Source organism: Canis aureus, chromosome 5 (genome assembly GCF_053574225.1).
Source record: "Canis aureus isolate CA01 chromosome 5, VMU_Caureus_v.1.0, whole genome shotgun sequence".
Lineage (NCBI taxonomy): Eukaryota > Metazoa > Chordata > Mammalia > Carnivora > Canidae > Canis > Canis aureus.
This window is the reverse complement of record NC_135615.1, coordinates 40873626-40894222: the sequence shown is the minus strand read 5'-3', so window position 1 is coordinate 40894222 and position 20597 is coordinate 40873626. Positions and strand designations below refer to the sequence as shown.

Below are 20597 nucleotides of genomic sequence, written 5' to 3'. Positions count from 1 at the left end.
TAAGTAATTTTGATGGAGGGAAGTCTATTTGTAATCTTTCTTTATATTTTAATGTGATTTGTCCTCCCTTTTCCCTCCTTCCATATCTTTCTTCCCTCTTTTCTCCTCTTTTTCGTCCTCAGAACCAAATTAGACTTTTCAATAGAGAGTAAAAGAAACGGTGTTTGGAAAAGGTAATTGTCCGCTGCATTTAGCTGAATTAATGTTTCAGGTATATGGAAAACCCAGGGTGCTATGATGGAAATAACTTGAGAAAGCATATGTGTGAGGCTTAGGAAATTGGTGAGGGGAATAAAAAAACTTAAATAGACATTACTTTATCTTGAAAAAGGAACACAAGCTCATTGAATGTGGCGCCAGATCTGCAGACAGCTGTTCTCTCCACGAGCTGAGCCTGGCCCACACAGAAGCAACTACATCTAAGGGACCTGCAGTCGGGATCAATCTTGGCACCACCTACTCTTGCGTGGGTGTCTTCCAGCATGGGAAAGTGGAAATAATTCCCAATGATCAGGGAAACAGAACCACCCCAAGTTATGTCACCTTCACTGACACTGAACGATTGATTGGTGATGCTGCGAAGAATCAAGTTGCGATGAACCCCACCAACACGGTTTTCAATGCCAAGGGCCTGATTGGACGTAGATTTGATGATGCTGTTGTCCAATCTGATATGAAGCATTGGTCCTTCATGGTGGTGAATGATGCTGTCAGGCCTAAGGTCCAAGTAGAATACAAGGTGGAGACAAAAAGTTTCTATCCAGGGGAGGTGTCCTCTATGGTTCTGACAAAGATGAAGGAAATTGCAGAGGTCTACCTTGGGAAGACTGTTACCAATGCAATTGTCACGGTACCTGCATACTTCAATGACTCTCAGTGTCAGGCTACCGAAGATGCTGGAACTATTGCCGGTCTTAACATACTTCGAATCATCAATGAGCCAACTGCTGCTGCTATTGCATCTGGCTTAGACAAGAAAGTTGGAGCTGAAAGGAACGTGTTGATCTTTGATTTAGGAGGTGGCACTTTTGATGTAATCCTTACTATTGAAGATGGGATCTTTGAGGTCAAGTCCATAGCTAGAGACACCCACTTAGGTGGAGAAGACTTTGACAACCAAATGGCCAACCATTTTATTGCAGAATTCTAGTGCAAACACAGAAGGGTATCAGCAAAAACAAGAGGGCAGTCCTGTTGTCTCCGTACTGCGTGCAAATGGGCTAAGCACCCTATCTTCCAGCACCCAGGCCAGTATTGAGATGGATTCTCTGAACAAAGGAATCGACTTCTATACCTCTAGTACTCATGCCTGGTTTGAAGAATTAAATGCTGACCTGTTCCGTGGCACCCTGGACCCTGTAGAGAAAGCTCTTTGGGATGTCAAGCTGAACAAGTCTCAGATCCATGATATTGTCCTCGTGGGTGGTTCTACCGTATCCCCAAGATTCAGAAACTTCTGCAATATTTCTTCAATGGAAAGGAACTGAATAAGAGTATCAACCCTGATGAGGCTGTTGCTTATGGTGTAGCTGTCCAGGCAGCCATTCTTTCTGGTGACAAATCTGAAAATGTTCAAGATTTGCTGCTATTGGATGTTACCCCACTTTCTCTTGGTATTGAAACTGCTGGAGGAATCATGACTGTGCTCATCAAGCACAATACTACCATTCCTACCAAACAGACACAAACCTTTACTACCTACTCTGACAACCAGCCTGGTGTGCTTATTCAGGTCTATGAAGGTGAGTGTGCTATGACCAAGGATAACAACCCTACTTGGCAAGTTTGAACTCACAGGTATACCTCTTGCTCCTCGCGGCATTCCTCAGATTGAAGTCACTTTTTGATATTGATGCTAATGTTATCCTCGATGTGTCTGTCGTGGATAAGAGCACAGGAAAAGAGAACAAGATTACCATCACTAATGAAAAGGGCCGCTTGAGCAAGGAGGACATTGAGTGCATAGTCCAGAAAGCTGAGAAGTACAAAGTGGAAGATGAGAAGCAGAGAGACGAGGTGTCTTCCAAGAATTCACTTGAATCTTATGCATTCAACATGAAAGCAACTGTTGAAGTTGAAAAACCTCAGGGCAAAATCAATGACGAAGACAAACAGAAGATTCTTGACAAGTGCAATGAAATCATCAACTGGCTCGATAAGAACCAGACTGCAGAGAAGGAAGAATTTGAACATCAGCAGAAAGAGCTGGAGAAAGTCTGCAACCCCATCATTATGAAGCTATACCAGAGTGCAGGAGGCAAGCCAGGAGGAATGCCTTGAGGCCTTCCCGGTGGTGGAGCTCCTCTCTCTGGTGGTGCCTCCTCTGGGCCTACCGAGATTGATTAAGCCAACCTGATGACAGGTCTAGCATTGTTACACACATTTGAAGGACCCAAATTTGTAGCAAATTCCATGGTAGTTTTAAAGTCAAGCTGCTCTAGTAAATATACTGGGCATTCTTGATACTTGAATATGGAATATGTGCACAGGGAAAGGAAATAAACATTGCACTTTATAAGCATTGTATTGTTAAGTGGAAAATGCAATGTCTTAAATAAAACTGTATTTAAAATTGGCACCCCCCCCCAAAAAAAAAAGAAAAAAGAAAAAGGAACACAAGATTGATGCCAGTGTTCTATAGAGGATAGAAACACTAGATGAAAGAGATTTACAGTCTACTCTAGAGGGGCTGGGACAGTAACATGTAAAACCTGGAGATCTAAGAAATCCAAAGTCTTCTTGTTAGATTCTGAACTCATCAAGGACCAAGATGTGTCATGTATTATAATACTTGCTTCTGTTCCAGAGTCTGACACATTAAGAGTGGTGAAAGGTTTTTAAATTAATGAATGGATGGATGAATTAGGGATCTGGCCAAGAAGAAGCTCTGGCAGCTTCTGCAATATGATTTCCGTTATGTATGATGATTTTCTGCTCTTGGATTTGCTGCTTCCATCCTGCAACTCACATTTACCTCTTCATTTTGAACATGAAGCCTTGAAAGACTTCTTTTTCTCCTGGTGTCACTGTCAATTAACCTGTCATAGCAAGGCTGTGTCCAAGGAATAAATGGTGTAGGGTGACCGTGATGTGCCATTTACTGACTGTGATTTTGAGTTTGGGGTGTGTGTGTGTGTGTCTATTATGACTCTAAAATTTTACTCCTTGCTAAAATGTTTATTGTTTAAAAAATTGAAAATAAGCAAAACTTTAAATTACTCATAATCCTATCACCCAGAGACAATCAACCTTATTATTTTGAGTCCTATTCTTACAGGATTCTTATTCATTTACTCCTATTCTTCCTATTCATATAAGTGTAAGAATATATATGAATATATTAACATATATACACTGAAATGATTATATACATAAATTTAAATGATTATATCAGTATGAGTGAACATGTTACAGAATAATTCCTTCATAGTCTTTTTAAAAGTAGGCACGTTCTTCAAAGGAAGTTGGGATCAGGAAAATAATCAAATGTAAACCACATTGCTATAATTAGTAGGAAAAGGGTTAATGTTATTTATTACTAAAACATCACAGACTAGATACAGACTCAAAATCAAACCTAGAATACTACATAGTAGTTGATATAGATGCAAAAAGATAAGCTCACTGTTGGCAAGGATATGGGGAAATGGGAATACCCATATTCGGTTTGTGGGACTAGTGCTACTTTTACTTGTACAAATAATTTGTATATTAAATTTTGATTATGGAAAACTTAAAATATACACAGATGTAGAAAAAATATATTAGTAAGCTTCTTTGTATCTTCATCACCCAGTTTGAAAAATGAAAAAGTCAAAAAATTTTAGTTCCTCTATACCCTACTCATTAGTCAACAATGCCCATTATTTTAAAGCAAATATAATATGCAATTTGATTCCCTAATATTATATCTAAAAGGCAAGGATTGCTTAAAAAAACACAACACCATTATCAAATCTAGAAAATTTAATGGTAATTTCTTAATATCCTTAATGTTCAAGTTTCTCAGGTTCTCATTTTGTTTTCTAGTTTGTTTGAGTCAGGCTCCAAATAAGGTCATAGGTTGTGATTAGATGACCTGTCTCAAGTCTCCCCCCAGCCCCCCCTCTTTTTCAAGTCTCTTTTAATCAGTTCATTTGCCATCTCTCTCTCTCTCTTTTTTTTTCCTTACAGGTTTTTGGTTCAGGAAACCAGATTTTTTTTTTTCTGAAAGGTTCCCATATTTTGAATTTTGCTGATTTCATCTCAAGTTCTTGCTTACATATTTGATTTCTTTGAGGTATATACATTTCCTATGGTAAGGGCAAAAGAGATACTTTTCTCCTACCTTTTCTCTTTATCCTTGAATTTTTTTTCTTTTTAATTAATTTTCAGTCTAATGAGTGGTTCCATAGCATCTTAAAGTGGCCAGTGAGATTTTTTTAAGTATCATTATAAATTCATGGATTGATACTACTGTTTGAACTAATTATACTTAATGGTTCTTATTGCATTTATGATCCAAATTGCCCCAATTTTGGCCAATGGTATCTTTGCCTGTTGAATTATGGGTACTTTTGAAATGACACTAAGTCTTTCACAGATTTCCTGATGACAAGATATTCCAAGCTCATCTTAAAGTTTTCTACCACAGATCTGTATTTACCATTTCTCTAAGGAGCCCTGCTTTCTTAAAAAGTGGTGTTTGGAGACCACAATTTAGATACTGGGGATACCTAGTTCATTCTTCTTTCTTTTTAATACACAGAACTAGGAATATTATTTTTTTTTAGATGAAATATATCATGAATTACACTGATAACTTCTAATTCATATTCAGGACTACAGACTTTTTAGGTTATTTATCAATCTTATATCTGTTTCCTTTGTCCATTGCTCAACTTCTGAGCTCTCAAGAACATCAGTATAATCACTTTCTACTTAATCATGCAGTGCATTAATAATAATAATCTAAAATAACCATTCCAACAACTATTGCCGATAACATGATTACTAAAAATAATTTATGTCTTCAATCTTTCGTAACATATATCACACTTGGAAGTTACACTCCAACCCATGGTTTTTATGAGTCACTTGGAACAGTCATTTCCTCTGTTGTTAGGCCATAACTCCAGACATAAACAGCTTCATTTGTTTCATTATGCTTTCAGTGTTCATAGGTTGTATTTTTAGATTGAATTTTATAATTATCCAAGTTCATTTTTTTAATATAAAAATAAATTCACATAAGTCTAGCTTCAGTTCTTCTCTCTTAACTTTGTTTATTACGTCTTAGGAGAAACAATTTAAAAAACTTTATGGTTTCATTTTTTAATTAAAAAAACTAACTAGGTACATTTGTCCTTGCTTTTTTTGCACTTTGAATTTTTTAAAAGATTTTATTTATTTATTCATGAAAGACTCAGAGAGAGAGGCAGAAATACGGGCAGAGGGAGAAGCAGGCTCCCTGCAGGGAGCCCGATGTGGGACTCGATCCCAGGACTCCAAGACCATGCCCTGGGCCGAAGGCAGGTGCTAAACTGCTGAGCCACCCGGGAATCCCGGCACTTTGAATTTTATTGTGGCATTCATTCCATATTAGTATATATGGGTATTCCCCCCTCTTTTTACACAGCTGTGTACTCCTCCATATAGATTTTAGGAAGTCCTCTTTTGATGGGTAATATGATTTCCAGGTTTTTGTTATTACAAATAATGCTACATTTAATATATATGAAATATGAGCCACTTTGGGGCTGACTTAAATGTATATTTCTCCAGATGGAATTGTTGCATCTTGAGAAATTTTCCTCTCTGAGCACATGTGGCATGTAGAAAGTAGGATGGGGTAGGGGAAAGGTGCGTGTATCAGGCAATGAGATTAGCACAGTAGATCTAGACCATAGCACAGTGGTACTCAATACCAAATGGCCTTTAATGTCAAGCTGAGGAAGTTCGTCTTTTATTTTAGAGGCAAAGGAAACTGAGGGAAGGTTTTGAGTATGGGAGTAAAATGCTCATATGAGCAGTAATAAGGTGAGTCTGTGGCTTTACCCAAATGACTGGTAAGGAACTGGCTTCCTAGGTGGGTCCTTTACTTAGTAGGTTCTGTATGTTGAGCTTCTCTTTCACAGAGGCTTTGATTTAGTATGTGGTATTTGTGATTTTTCTGTGGAGAAAAATTCTCAAGAGCTTTTGAGTAATCAGTGAGGCCCAGCACTTTGTCAGCTAAAGTGCCCTGAAATCAATGCCACGGTGTTGCCTTGATCATACTAATTTCTTTTCACCATTCAAATTACATACTTATTACTCTCCACAGTCCACTTCACCTGGAAATTGCAGAATTTCCACTTTCTCCTTAGAACTATGAAATGGTCTCTTCTCCAATGTAGGAAAATAATTGAAATTTTCCTTTATTATTTTCATCACTATATTTTGGTACAGATAATCATTTATAAGTTTTTTTTTCTTTTTGGACAGAGCCATGCTAGCTGTGATGTTATGGTCAATTCAGTGTAGGTCTCAAATTCATATTTGGAAAAGCAGCAAATTGATCATTTCAGATTTAGGAATCCATGTTTCTACAAACTCGAGCATCATATATTTTCCTATAATCTTATGAGTCTCATGAACAATACTGACCATTGAACAAAACAGTATCAGTTCTTCTCTAATGTATTCATGGTTTAATTTAATGTCAGTGTTTTCCTCAGGATGTGAGTACTAAGTGGGATAAGGGTGAAGCAAGAAATCTGGAAAAACTGATTCTAAAGATTTGTGGACTAATAAAGGTAATTTTGGAAAAAGAATAGAATGAAGAAAATTTGTCCTCCAAAAAGTAAGATGATTTCTTAGAGTTGCAATTACTTAGGAAGTCTGATACAAATTTAAATGTAGACTAACCTATTGATGAAATTCTTGAAACCCTTTATTCTTTCAGTAGATGTTTGCTGATTACCTACCATTTTCTAGGTTCCAAGAATATGGAAGTGATCAAAATGGGCAAGGTCACAGCTTTCCTAAGGTTTCCATACTAGTGGGGGAAATAATAAGTAAGCAAACACATAAATAAATAAACAAATATCATGATAAGTACTATGAGAAAATGAAGTAGTATGATAGGGAATACTTGCATACCTGAGGGGTAATTTTCACTGAGAAAGAATAAATACTTGATAATCTTTAGAGTTTTAGATACTTATTAAGTGCAATTCAAAACTCCCTCCATAAGCCTAGTACTTAGTTTATTTACAGTATATATAAGAATTTCATGTATATTAAGGAACACACCTTAAACAACAAGGAGCTGATGATCCATTTAAACAGTGGCATTAGGCAGCTCTGTATATTACAAGTATATGAAAAATTTTAACATAAAAAATGAAACCATGAAATGTTAGAAGGGAATATGGATAAGTATGTATGTGATCTTGGGGTGGGGAAGAACTTCATAAAAGCAGTCAAGGAAATCACAAAGGAAAACAATAGAAAACACCTGCAGTAAATGTGACAATGAACATAAAGATCACAAAATAAACCAAGAGTATCCTAACATCTCAACTAATACAACAGTAAGTGACATGGGTAAGTGATTCACATAGGAATACATACACACTCTTTGAACTTAGACTGCAAAAAGAGTCAGCCTTGGTAGAAAGACATTTTATAGATAACAAGAGGAGTGATGTGGTTTTTATGATGGTGGCCAAGAAAAAAAAAAAGATGATATCCAGTGATTCTGACGGCAGGATGGCATTCACATATTGAAGTACTTTTCATGTCAGTGGTACCCCTTCAACCTGTAATCTTTACATTTTGAGAATGTGTATCAAAAACTTAAGATTTAAAATCACCTTCGAAGTAATTTGACATCTGTTACTCCCTTTTCAAAGGGAGTAATACAAGGTGAGATAAAGATGTAAATTAAAGAACATTGGCCAACCCATGGTTTAAAGCAGAATAAGACAGATAGCAACCTAAATCCTCAACAGTAGGGGAAAGGTACAACAGGAAGATTATGCAACCATGAAAATGGATCTTTTGTTGATATTTAAAGGATGGGGAAATACTTGTGATATGATGATAGGCATAAAAGCAGAATTCTAAACTCTGCAGTAGGTATTTCATGCAAAAAAATGTCAATTTTGTGTTTAGACAGCCATCCACAGCTCATTGCCTTTGGCTCTCTTTCTCCCTCTTTCTGGAAGAAAATGTAACCAATAGTTGACTTGGTAATGAACTGAAGGTAAGGTTGTAGATAGATTTTATTATTTTCTGTATTTTCCACATGTTTTATAAAGAACATATGTTACATTTCTAATTAGGAAAAAATTGCTGTTACCTAGAAAAATCACTGGCATCCCTTGAAACACAGGTATGCAGGCTTGAAACTGTCTGTGTTGGATATTTACAATAGGACTCTTTTTCCTCTCTATATCTGCCTCTTGCTGGGCCAGCCTTGTGTGGAAGGACGGGAAAGAGTCATTATTATTACTTTATAGAGAACCCAGGAGTTCCATATAGGGCAAAGGAGTGAAAATGAATAAGAGAAAATACTTCAGAAGAATATGAGTCAGGACTGGTCACTGGCCATGTGGCCACTGGCCAAGTCAGTTCATTTTAAAAATACATCTACCCTAATTCCCTGAATTGTTTCGATGCCACCTTATTGCATTAAACTCCTATCAGAGATTAACTTGAGATAATAACTTCTTATGTCTGAGTAAAGAATGATAAGATATGGGTAGAATAAGGGTCTGGCAAATACTCCATACTTTAGTATGATTTAGGACAAAAGCAGTTGGATTGAAAACATTGGAGAGAAAAGGAGTTTTGCTCATGGGAAGGGAAAGGCAGGGTTTTTTAGCATATGGTGCTCTTTGTTAGGTAGGAACCTATTAGGAGTTGAGCTGTGGGAGAGGATCTTTCACCTACATGAATAATCTATGATTCTGGGTAGCTGGACAGAGGGTGGTATGAAGTAGCAATTAGGATCTTAGGTTGTAGGTTCAGACAGACCTGGGTTCACATTCTGGATCAGTGACTGAATTATTTGGATAGTTTTTTTAATACCTCTAAGCTTCACTGTCTTTACTTCTATCATGGGAAAAATACCCACTCCATAGAATAAAGTAGAGTAAGTACCTGCTTCACATGGTATGATAAATAAGGTAATGTCTGGCACATTGCAGCATTCAATAAATGCTAGTGATGTTGATAATGATGTCATTAATGGGGATTGGTAGAGTCATTCCAAAGGAAGGGAAACGTACCAAACACCGGTGGGGTGATGGAGGGAAAACAATTTTCTTCTTTCTCTTCTGGCAGTTGGAAGCTTCTTGTATGTACGTAAAACCCAGAAACCAGATAAGAATGTTGGTAGAAAACATTTCTACCTCTCTCTTAAGTTGGTGGCTGCTGGTACGGCAGAAATGAAGTTTTCCTTGTTACTCATTTGCTATCATACTTCAAAGTAAATGGCTCACTGGTACCCCAGTGACCTGAAAAAATTAACTTATCTTCAAAGCTTGTTGTCATCCAAGGAGAATCTGAGTTAGTTACTAGGGAACCAAGAAAATGGAAATGACATTTTACTGTTAGGTTGCACCTGAATAAGGAGTTTGTGATTGGGCTGTTTGTGAAGTTTGCCCAGTGTACCTCATTATAATGTCATAGAAGCCCAACAGGGATAGCTAAAAAAATTGAGTATGAAGTATTAGGCTTTCTCTAAGTGATACTGAAAAGCAAAATTTTTGTATTTATGCTTCTATGTAAACATCATTAAGACTAGGTTCTGTATTGCCCTGAAAGATACATTTTAGTATCTCCTGCAAAATTAGAGCTGAATTTTATGAGTCTTTTCATGGGTAAATGCTCTGTCAGCAGATGTTAACTGAAGATACATGAAGAGGAGAAAGTCAAGTTGACATTGGCCTTTCATGCTTGCTGATGGTATAAAAACTTCCCAGCCACCAGAGCCCACAGGCTGGAGGTAAACTGCATTGCTCCAAAGAACAATGTAAATCTCTGTGTTCTTCAAGCTTGGATAGAATGGTTTTCAAAAAAAACCCATCATGCATCAAGTAGTAAGCTGTTAAGTAGGCCTTTCCCAGCTCCATGCCATCAGGGCCAGGCCAACTTAAACTGCCATGTGTAGTGCTCTTTGCTAGTGATAATGAATGATGATGTAGCTGGATCTCTGTTTCCCAGTGTCCCTACCTCCATACTCTATCTGCATTTTATTGACCACAGTTACCCAGGTGTGGGTAATGACTCACCAGTCATTGATAGCATTGATCTGATGGCAGGCCAGATCACACTCTAGGATTATTGGTCTTTTATAATAACAAGTGACTTTCACTGAATAGCATATTTTATGTTTAATTCCTCCTTTCTTTCTTTGTCATGGTTTCCTTGAGATTAGAGACAGCAAGAATTATTGAAACACTGGATAGTGCTTCAGAAGGTTATGGTTGCAGCCATGGGTTCTATAACCATCTGTATCTTTGAACTTGAGCATATTATTTAAATTCTCTGGGCTGGGATTTGTCATTAGTAATGTCATGGGGTTGGATGTAATATTCTTACCTTCTTTTACAAAAATGCAGTGAATTTGATCTATCATATGCTCAGTGGTATGCGATACATAGGGACTTAGAAGGGATGGAAGAGAAGCATAAAACACAGTCCATGCTCATGAGTTGTATATATTCTCCTAAAGGGAAGGAGGGAATAATTAAATGACAAAATGAGCTGTTTTGGGATTATAATGAATGGTTAGCAGTTGAGTGGTCAGTGGATATGAAACTTTGTGTTAGACATTCATTTAAGGTCTCTTCAGATGATGCTATTAATGAATATGGAGTAGTCATGGTAGGGCTGGGACAAACCATTCTAATGGGAGAAGTTATGCGCAGAAAGAATTTATACAGGTGGGGATATAGAGGGTGGGCATGCAGGACACAGTGACAAAATCTGTTCTTGGCAAAGAAATCAGGAGTAGAGATGATATTGGATAAACACATTGAGTTTGGCTTCTGTCTGGCATTTTTCACTATGTTTTTGCTTATAAGAAATCTGTTCTGTGGGTCAAATCTCATTTTTCCCTTCTCCTACTTCAACAGTTCTAAGGAAGGGTTATCAAGAGTCTGCAATGACATACTCAGAAGCTCTAGATGAGCATGGCAACTCTTTAGGTCCCAAGAGCACAGATGATGTATTGTGTGATCACAGTGGTGATTCATGGACTCACAACCTTTCATTTATGATGATACTTGGTGGGTGGGTGGGGGATAGTTCACACTGAGTTCACTACTAAGTCTTGACTGTATTCCTAGCTGCTGTGCTGGCATTCTCCCCATCCTTTTCCATAGAAAAAAAGCATATCAGACTGCAAGTAAGGACAAGTGGTAATGCTTACGAACTACATTAGTTCACGCCATTTTTGTATTCCCTTATAAATTTGGGTAATATAACCATTTTTTAGTTAATAACAATGATAGATCTCATTTTTTTTCGAGTGTTTAGTGTGTGCTAGGTATTATGCTAAGCATTTGAGGAAGATTATATCATTTAAGCATTGTAATAATCTCATAGGGTGGGGAGAGTTACGCTCATCTTTTCCATGTGCCTAATATTGTATCAAGTGTTTTAAATATATCACCTTATTTAATTCTAATCATGGCATTGTAAAATGTTTACTTTTACTATTGTTATCACCATTTTATAGACAGGGAAATGGACTGAGGAAGAAAAAGACTTGTACAAGCAAATGTTTTCCTGGTAGTAAGTAAGAATTGCGATCCAAACTAAGTTTCTATAACTTGAGAGACTGTGCTCTTACGCACAATAATATGACTAAAAGATCATGTGGAACACTTGATCATAACCTGAAAGTATGACTGACCCTGCAGTTGAGGAACACTGACATGGAGAATTGTGTCCTGTGATTTTAAGTTGCACTGAATGTTTCTAATTTGAAATCAGGTAATTGGAGGAGAAAAATAACTGGTAACACTAGAACCTGCAGCCTTGCTGAGCAATAGCATTTGCTATTTGGAATAATGACTAGAATAATGATATTTTTCCCTGATCATGTGGTGTGTGACTGGTCCTCAATTTATTTTGTGCAGAACACAGGTGATGCACTCAGATTTGCTGGGAGCTCATAGGTTGATGTAAAATGATGGGATGATCACTCTCATGTGACTTTCAGGCTCCTCCATCTGGTTAGGGACCCTGAATGAGTAATGTATCTTTTGATTAAACACTTTTATCCTAAATGTTGGGGCATGATGTTCACATGGATGGAATTAGGATTTCAACACCTACCAATGTGTGGACTGTGGGAGGAGAAGGATGGGACATGGCAGGCACCAATATCCATTGTGCAATAGGGGGAGTTATAAAATGGATGTTAGGTAATTAAAAAAAAATGTAGGAGGCTTGTCTGACTACATGAACACAAACCTGTACCTGTGAATGAAATGGTATCATTCTTCCCAATTCCCTGCCTAAAAGCAGTACCAATTTGGGACAAAACTGACTTGTTCTTCTATGTTAAGTATCAAATAAATATTAATATAGTACCTATACTATGCAAGACATCATGCTCAGCACTAGGAAAACAGGAAGAAGATGTGGAGAGTTTCCTGGTGACTTTCAGCTACTGGTATGGCCTAGATAAATGTGTAATGACATTGATCATGTATGCTGGTTCTTCTGAAAGGAACAGGACAGAGTGTTAGGACAGCACTTCATGGGAAGTAGAAATGAGAGTCAGGGAAGGCAGCCTCAGGAAGGAATATCTCCATTCAGCCTGAAACTTGAGTAGGAATTGACCAAGCAAAGGAGAGTTGGGTTGGGTAAGAGGCAGAGCAGAGAGGTGTCTTGTGTTGTCATGGTGGTGGAGGTTGTTGGGTAAGAAGGCAGAGGGGGAATACGATGGACAAGAAAGGGAACAGTAGAGATAGGCAGGGTCCACATGATAGAGGGCTTTGTCATTGTGAAGAATATTGGGGGTTTATTCTAAGAGCAATAAGGATCATTGAAATGTTTCAAGCAGGCATTTTGTAAAGCAAATTTCAGCTGGTGATAGAACATGGCAATGCTGATAGTTAGCTCCATCCATTCAACTCCAAAATGAATTATCTTTGGTTGGATTTCCTGGATTGTCTGCCTGAATTAGCTTTCTCCTTCAATTGCAGAAGATCCCATGTTTCAGATGTCACCTGGGTCCATGGGGCATTTTTGAACATAGGGACCTGACTAGTTGAGATGATGGGAATGTGACAAGAGCAAGCCTGAGGACTTGGTCCCCTCATGGTCTGGGTATTTTCCTTTGGTAACTCAGCAGTTTTACAGATGCATTCTGTATTCTAAACAGAGGATGGATGAGTGTGGAATGGCTCAACTAAGCACCAGACCAGCAGGGATTAGTGGCATATTTTGTGGCCTGAAAAGTGTAGCTTAGGCCTATGAGTCATGTTTTAGGGAGTTGTGTGTAGATATTAGCAATCCAGAATTGGGAATAGGAGTCAAGCCAGACTGACTTCTTGTCTGAATGTCTTGCATTAACCTTTATAGACCAGTGGACAGTGGAATAGGCATCACTCAGCTTTTAAATAAACCAGTATAATGCTGACCTTAAGATTAGGGGGTTGGCTGTTTATCTTATAGCTCTTCTCCTGACCGAAGGTTTTGTAATTTGGCCTTCTTGTTCTCTCTTTGTTTCTGGTTATCAGTAGTCTATTGTGACATCATGTAAAAATGTGAAGTCTTGCTACTTACATGAGTTAAGACACCACAAGCTGCTATAACAGATTCTTGGAGCACGGCAGTCTTGATATGAACTTTACCAGTCTCAAAATGATTCTGGGCCTACCACAGAATATTTGGGAATGACCCATACACTCAATTCTATAGAGAAATAGGGATAGTTACTATTTGGAAAAATTATTCTCTCAACTTAGTCAATTATTAATCATATGACAAAAGTCTCTTTTATAGAGGGCCCTCTTCTAGGTGCAAGGTAGAATTAGATAGAAACCAGGTGAGGTTCTGCCTTAAAACCCAGAGGAGAAAGGGAGAGAAAAATCAAGAGAGAGAGAATGTGTTGTTACAACGTGAAAGATTTTCCCTTGAGTATGGATGAGTGGTTAAGTGTCATGAAACTTGGTCAGCACCCCTCCATAGACAAAGGAAAATTTGATTCTGCTTCTTTCCTGTATGCTTCTGTATGAGATGTGAAGAGGTTCTTTCTTACTAATTTAGCATCAAGAGATAGGTGAGTCCGTGGCTCACTATAACCAGTGTCCGTTGACAGCTCTATTTGCTTTTCCTGATTTTAAATGGATGCAGACCATATGGTTAAATTATATATTCAATACACCCAATACTTGACTCCCCTTGTTATGGCTTGACAGTATCCTTAAACTTCAGTGGACCAAAAAATCCAATTGCACAATTATTGCTCTGACCAAGAGCAATATAACTACTGTATGAAATAAGGATTAGCTAGGATGACATAAGCAGGACCACATAGCACCCATGAATGCTATTTTTTTTTAGTAAAATTAAACTACTACAAACCCGGGCCACCTGGGTGGCTCAGTGGTTGAGCATCTGCCTTTGGCTCAGGTCATGATCCCGGGGCCTAGGATCGAGTTCCTAATCAGGGTCCCCACAGGGAGCCTGCTTCTCCCTCTGCCTATGTCTCTGTGTCTCCCATGAATAAATAAATTAAAAAAATAAACTACTATAAACCCTCTACAACCAAACTAATAATTTATATGGAGCATATATATGTATATCGATTCCTCTGCCCTCCCGCCCTGAAGTTTGCAAATTAACTCTTAGTGACAACTGTATGCATGATAATAATCACATTTTATACATTTCCTTGTTTTTTTTCTGATGTCTTCACACTTTTCATAACACACTCTGATATGCATTTAGGACAGCTTGATCTTCACACCCCTGTAAGACTGACTAAATATTCTCCAATTTTATAAATAAAAAGGTAGAGGCACAGAGTAAGATGAGTCACTCAAGGTCCATACAGCTAGTAAGTTTCAGCCCTAGCGCTAGAATCAGGTCTTCTGACTGCACATTTTTAGCATGATGGTAAAAGCATGGAACTAAGATTGTTGCCTGGGATCAAGTCCTAGCTCTAGCACTACCAGCTACAAACTTGCTCAAAGTTTATATCCCCTCAAAAAAAAAGTTTATATCCCCTCAAACGCTTGGTTTTCTCAGTTAGACGATGGAATTAATTATAAAATCTATTTCTTGGGGGATCCCTGTGTGACTCAGTGGTTTAGCGCTTGCCTTTGGCCCAGGGCACAGTCCTGGAGACCCGGGATCGAGTCCCACATCGAGCTCCCTGCATGGATCCTGCTTCTCCCTCTGCCTGTGTCTCTGCCTCTCTCTCTCTCTCTCTCTATGTCTATCATGAATAAATAAAAATAAATAAATAAATAAATAAATAAATAAATAAATAAATAAAATCTATTTCTTGACACATTTGTGAGGATTCAGCAAGTTGATGGGTGTTCAGTGTTTAGTGTTGTGTCCATCACCTAAGAAGCACACGAACACAGGTAACACAAGGGCTGAATCCAGGTCTGCATTCCACGTAGTTTTGTAGTATGGTCTAGATCTGTAAGTATGGCATGTTGAAGTTTCAGCAAATAAATAGGAAAACAAGTAGGGAAGCAGCACCATCTTAAAACCCTGTCTGCATTCAACAGCAGGCAACTTTCATTCACCAGAGCTGTTTTCCCCAGCAGGGACTGCTGGGTCTGCTTCCTTTTTTTCTTTCTTATTCTTTGCTGGCAAAGGTTTAGCTTTTCACACATCTTACAGAGCAAGCTGTGGTGATTGTTTCAAGTTGGCCCCATTTACCTTTGACTCCAGGGGGGTGAGTGGGGAACTAGACATTACCTGAGCATGCTTGAAAAGCTGGCAGCCTGAGCCTTGAATTGTACTTGCTTCTCATTTCTACCACTTGCCGCTCCACCAAGCTGTTACTTAAAGGGGCTTGGATGTTTTCTGAGTAAAAGTTTGCAGGTAACTGTGGTCAGTATACATAGGGTAACCCGATGCTTGCTTTTAGCACAAGTGTGGGACATACCTTCTTTAAGATTCTGCTCTCTTGAGAGAAGACTTAATGGTAGAAAAGTCATATTGTTCATATTTTAGCTAAACTGATAGAGTGTCTGGCATGTGTTACATCCAAAGTTGAATTTGCAGAAGATTGGGGGCATTTAGTGAGAAAGATTCCTGGGAAAATTGAAAGGAGGGATCCCAATATTGAGAATAAAAGTCCATTTTTCTTTGAGTTTCCTATAGTTCATTAATTGATTTATGCATTTATTTGTTCTTATATTTGACTAATAGTTGTTGATCAAAACACAATGGTGAGCAGGAAGCAATGACAGTACTTGTCTTTAAGAGACTTAGTTCATTAAGAAGGAAGTAGGTTAGTGGTTGCCTAGGATTAGAGTGGTTGGGGGAAATGGAGACTGCTAATGAGTAAAGCATTTCTTTCTGAGATGATGAAGGTGTTTTAAAATTGAATGCGTTAATGGTTGCAAGATTCTGTGAATGAATTAAAAACTATTAAACTTTGCACTTTAAATGGGTGAATTGAACGGTATGCTAATTACATTCTAATAAAGCAGTTACTGGTATAATAGTTGCCAAAAGACCAGTGATGTTTGGTTTACTCCCTCTCTTGCTGTAATCTCTGTTTCTCTCTCTCTGTCTCCCTATTTCACTATTAAAAACCCCTGTGATTATTTTTTTTTTAATTTTTATTTATTTATGATAGTCACACACACAGAGAAAGAGGCAGAGACACAGGCAGAGGGAGAAGCAGGCTCCATGCACTGGGAGCCCGACGTGGGACTCGATCCCAGATCTCCAGGATCATGCCCTGGGCCAAAGGCAGACGCCATACCGCTGCGCCACCCAGGGATCCCAACCCCTGTGATTATATTGGGCCCATTTGGATAATCCAGAATAATCTTCCTGTTTTAAGTTCAGCTGATTAACCTTAATTCCTTATTGCTGTGTAGCATAACATATTTAAAGTTTATAGGACATCTTGGGGGCTCATAACTCTGCATACCACAGAGGGAATGAGCAATTTTTGGGGTGGCCGAAAATGTCTACCCACCGTCCTCCTCTTATAGATGGAAATTTGATATGGGCTCTTACACTCCCTTTCTAATAGATGAAAGGTACCTGAATCATTCTCTTCAATTATTTCATGATTATTTACTCCTCTTTGAATGTTGCCAGAGGTTACTGGAATGTGGAGAAACAGTCAGTAGAGAGACGGAATGATAGAGTTATATGTATTGTGGGAAAGGTAAAGAGGAGGCAGTCCCTATTTGTACTCTGAGGTCCAGAAGAATGTATGTATTTCACTTTGGATTAATAGAGACCTCAGAAGGTGGCCTGCAGCTTGTTTTATGTGCTCTTGCCCAAGGGAGGGCAATCTGTTGGGTTATCTATACCTGAACAGCAAGATGTTGTGGGTTGGGGTACCCAGGAGAGAGCTGGTGACAGTGAAGAGGTTGAACTGGGTTTCCTGGGCTAGAGGAACACTCACAAAGTGTAGCTCACAAGAATTTGAATCCCACCTACAAAGGGAAGCCTATCTTGTTGAAAGCCTCACAGATCAACAACCAGCTTGGAGGTGAGGGAACCTTACTCAGAGCTATAACATGGAGGATACGATATAGTCTCCACCCAACACCACAGGGAATAGGCCCCAGTAAGAAGGCAGGTGATGACTAGGCCACACCTTTCCCCTGCAAGTTACATCAAAAGAGCCAGGAATGTTTATTCTACCCTAGGAATAATAAGAGGAGGTGGAGAAGTTATTAGAAAAAAATATCATTAACTGTTTGAATCAATTTAAAATCGAAAATTACCATAATTAAAATAATTACAATAATGATAGCTAACAATTAGCACTCAGATGCTATACATTACTAGTGCTTTTTATGTATTCAATTAATCCTCCAAGAAATCCTATCAGTTAAGGTAACTTCATTCTATCTGTTTGACAGATGAGGAACTCAAGGCACAGAGAGGATAAGTAGCATGTCCCACATCACACAGATATAAGTGGTAGAACTGGACTTGAACCTAGGAAATGAACCTTAATATTAACATTTTCATTAATCAAGATAAAAAGCTTCTGCACAGCAAAAGAAACAGTCACCAAAACTAAAAGACAACCTACAGAATGGGAGAAGATATTTGCAAAAGACATATCAGATAAAGGGCAAGTATCCAAGATCTATAAAGAACGTATTAACTCAACAGCAAAGAAACAAACAATCCAATCATGAAATGGGCAAAGGACATGAACAGAAATTTCACCAAAGAAGACACAGACATGGCCAAAGGCACATGAGAAAATGCTCTGTATCACTGGCCATCAGGGAAATACAAATCAAAACCAAAATGAGATACCACCTCACACCGGTGAGAATGGGGAAAATTAACAAGACAGGAAACAACAAATGTTGGAGAGGATGCGGAGAAAGGGGAACCCTCTTGCACTGTTGCTGGGAATGTGAACTGGTGCAGCCACTCTGGAAAACTGTGTGGAAGGTTCTCCAAGAGTTAAAAGTAGAGCTACCCTATGACCCAGCAATTGCACTGCTGGGGATTTAATTCAAAGATACAGATGCAGTGAAACGCCAGAAAACCTGCACTCCAATGTCCACAATGGCCAAACTGTGGAAGGAGCCTCGGTGTCCATTGAAAGATGAATGGGTAAAGAAGCTGTGGTCTATGTATACGATGGAATATTCCTCAGCCATTAGAAACGACAAATACCCACCATTTGCTTCGACTTAGATGGAACTGGAGGGTATTATGCTGAGTGAAGTAAGTCAATCAGAGAAGGACAAACATTATATGGTCTCATTCATTTGGGGAATATAAAAAATAGTGAAAGGGAATAAAGGGGAAAGGAAAGAAAATGAGTGAAAATATCAGTGAGGATGACAGAACATGAGAGACACCTAACTCTGGGAAACGAACAAGACGTAGTGGAAGGGGAGGTGAGTCGGGGGTTGGGGTGACTGGGTGATGGGCACTGAGGGGGGCACTTGACTGGATGAGCACTGGGTGATATGCTATATGTTGGCAAATCATAAACTCCATAAACTCCAATAAAAATATATATACAAAAAATTAACATTTTCAAAGATTTTGTTTTAAACTTTGTAGTACATTTATGGGTATTAGTATAAAAATGTTTTCCTCAGTCATTTGAGTTCTATTCTTTTTGATTCATTTATTCAACAAATATTTATTGAGAGCCAGTGTTTTTAAGGAACAGCTGAAGCAAGATAAGCAAGGGGGAGAGAGTTGTAGGTGATAAAGTAAGAGAGGTAATGGGCCAGACTATTTAATGTCTTGGAGCTTCTGGACTTCAGTTTTACTTACAATAAGATGGGGGAGCCTTGGGAAGGTATATAGCAGAGGAGTGATATGATTTAACTTCCATTTCAAAAGTATTACTCTGGCTGTTATGTTTAAAATAGCCTGCCCTGGGGGTGGAGAGGGTCAAGGATGGCATGCTAACAAGCCAAGTTAGGAAACTGTTGTAATGACCCATGAAAGAAATAGTAATAGTAGGACCCCTGGGTGGCAGAGGAGGGAATGAGACATGGGTTGAGTCTGGATATATTTTGAAGGTAGGGCTGATATGATTAATTGATAAGTTGATTTTGAGATCTGAGATAAAAGAATGGAGTTACTACTAATTCTTTTTTTTTTTTTTTTTAAGATTTATTTGTTATTTGGGAAGGCAGAAGGAGGGAGAGAGAGACAATACCAACAGACTCCCTACTGAGCATGGAGTTGACATGTGGCTTGATCTCATGACCCTGAGATCATGACCTGAGCCAAAATCATAAGACTAAGCTCGACTAAGCCACCAGGCACCCTTGGAGTTACTACTAATTTTAAGAGTAACTTAAAACTTGAAGTGCATCTCATTGGCATCAGAGCCTTTGGTAGTTGAGGTTGTACTCATGATAATTCTTGTGAAGTATAGTTTCATAATAATTGGAAAAATGATTCCAGCAAAGTTTTTTGATAAGGGCAAGGGCAAAAATAGAGTAAAGAAGATTTTTTTTAAAACATAGACTTAGGAGTGTGATCCTCATGTGAATGTCATGTTCATGTGTAATACTAGAAAAAGTATGAGAACCTCTGTTCTGTAGCACTATTAGGGGTGAAGCATCTTTCCTAAAACAAAACAAAACATACTTTGGAGTCCTAACTGCCAGTATCTTTCAATGTGACCTTATTTGGAGATAGGATCTCAACAGAGGTAATCAAGCTAAAACAAGGTCATTATGGTAGACCCTAATTTAATATGACTGGTGTCCTTATAAAAAGGGGAAATGTGAACACAGACAAGGACACAGGAAGAATTCCAAGTGAACATGAGGGTCACTAGGTGAGGATTCTATAGCCCAAGAAGCACCACAGATGGACAGTAAACCACCAGAAGTCAGGAGAGAGGCATGAGTCAGATACTCAAAGTCCTCACAAGAAATCAATCCTACCAAAATCTTGGA

The 20597-nt window shown here is 38.4% G+C and overlaps 2 long non-coding RNA genes and 1 pseudogene across 7 annotated transcripts in view; 2 read left to right on the top strand and 1 right to left on the bottom strand.

Moving 5' to 3' along the window:
- Positions 1–9540, bottom strand: part of LOC144313406 (uncharacterized) — a 58415-nt gene extending 48875 nt beyond the window's left edge. For all 4 annotated transcript variants that reach the window (XR_013379066.1, XR_013379065.1, XR_013379067.1 and 1 more), the window contains exon 1: positions 9255–9540. This is a non-coding gene — a long non-coding RNA (uncharacterized LOC144313406). The remainder of the gene's footprint in view (positions 1–9254) is intronic.
- Positions 377–2571, top strand: LOC144313405 (heat shock cognate 71 kDa protein pseudogene; annotated as a pseudogene).
- Positions 9541–11263: 1723 nt separating the features above from the next.
- The window catches only part of LOC144314046 (uncharacterized), a 40689-nt gene continuing 31355 nt past the window's right edge, over positions 11264–20597 (top strand). For all 3 annotated transcript variants that reach the window (XR_013379705.1, XR_013379707.1, XR_013379706.1), the window contains exons 1-2: positions 11264–11377; positions 18063–18891. This is a non-coding gene — a long non-coding RNA (uncharacterized LOC144314046). The remainder of the gene's footprint in view (positions 11378–18062; positions 18892–20597) is intronic.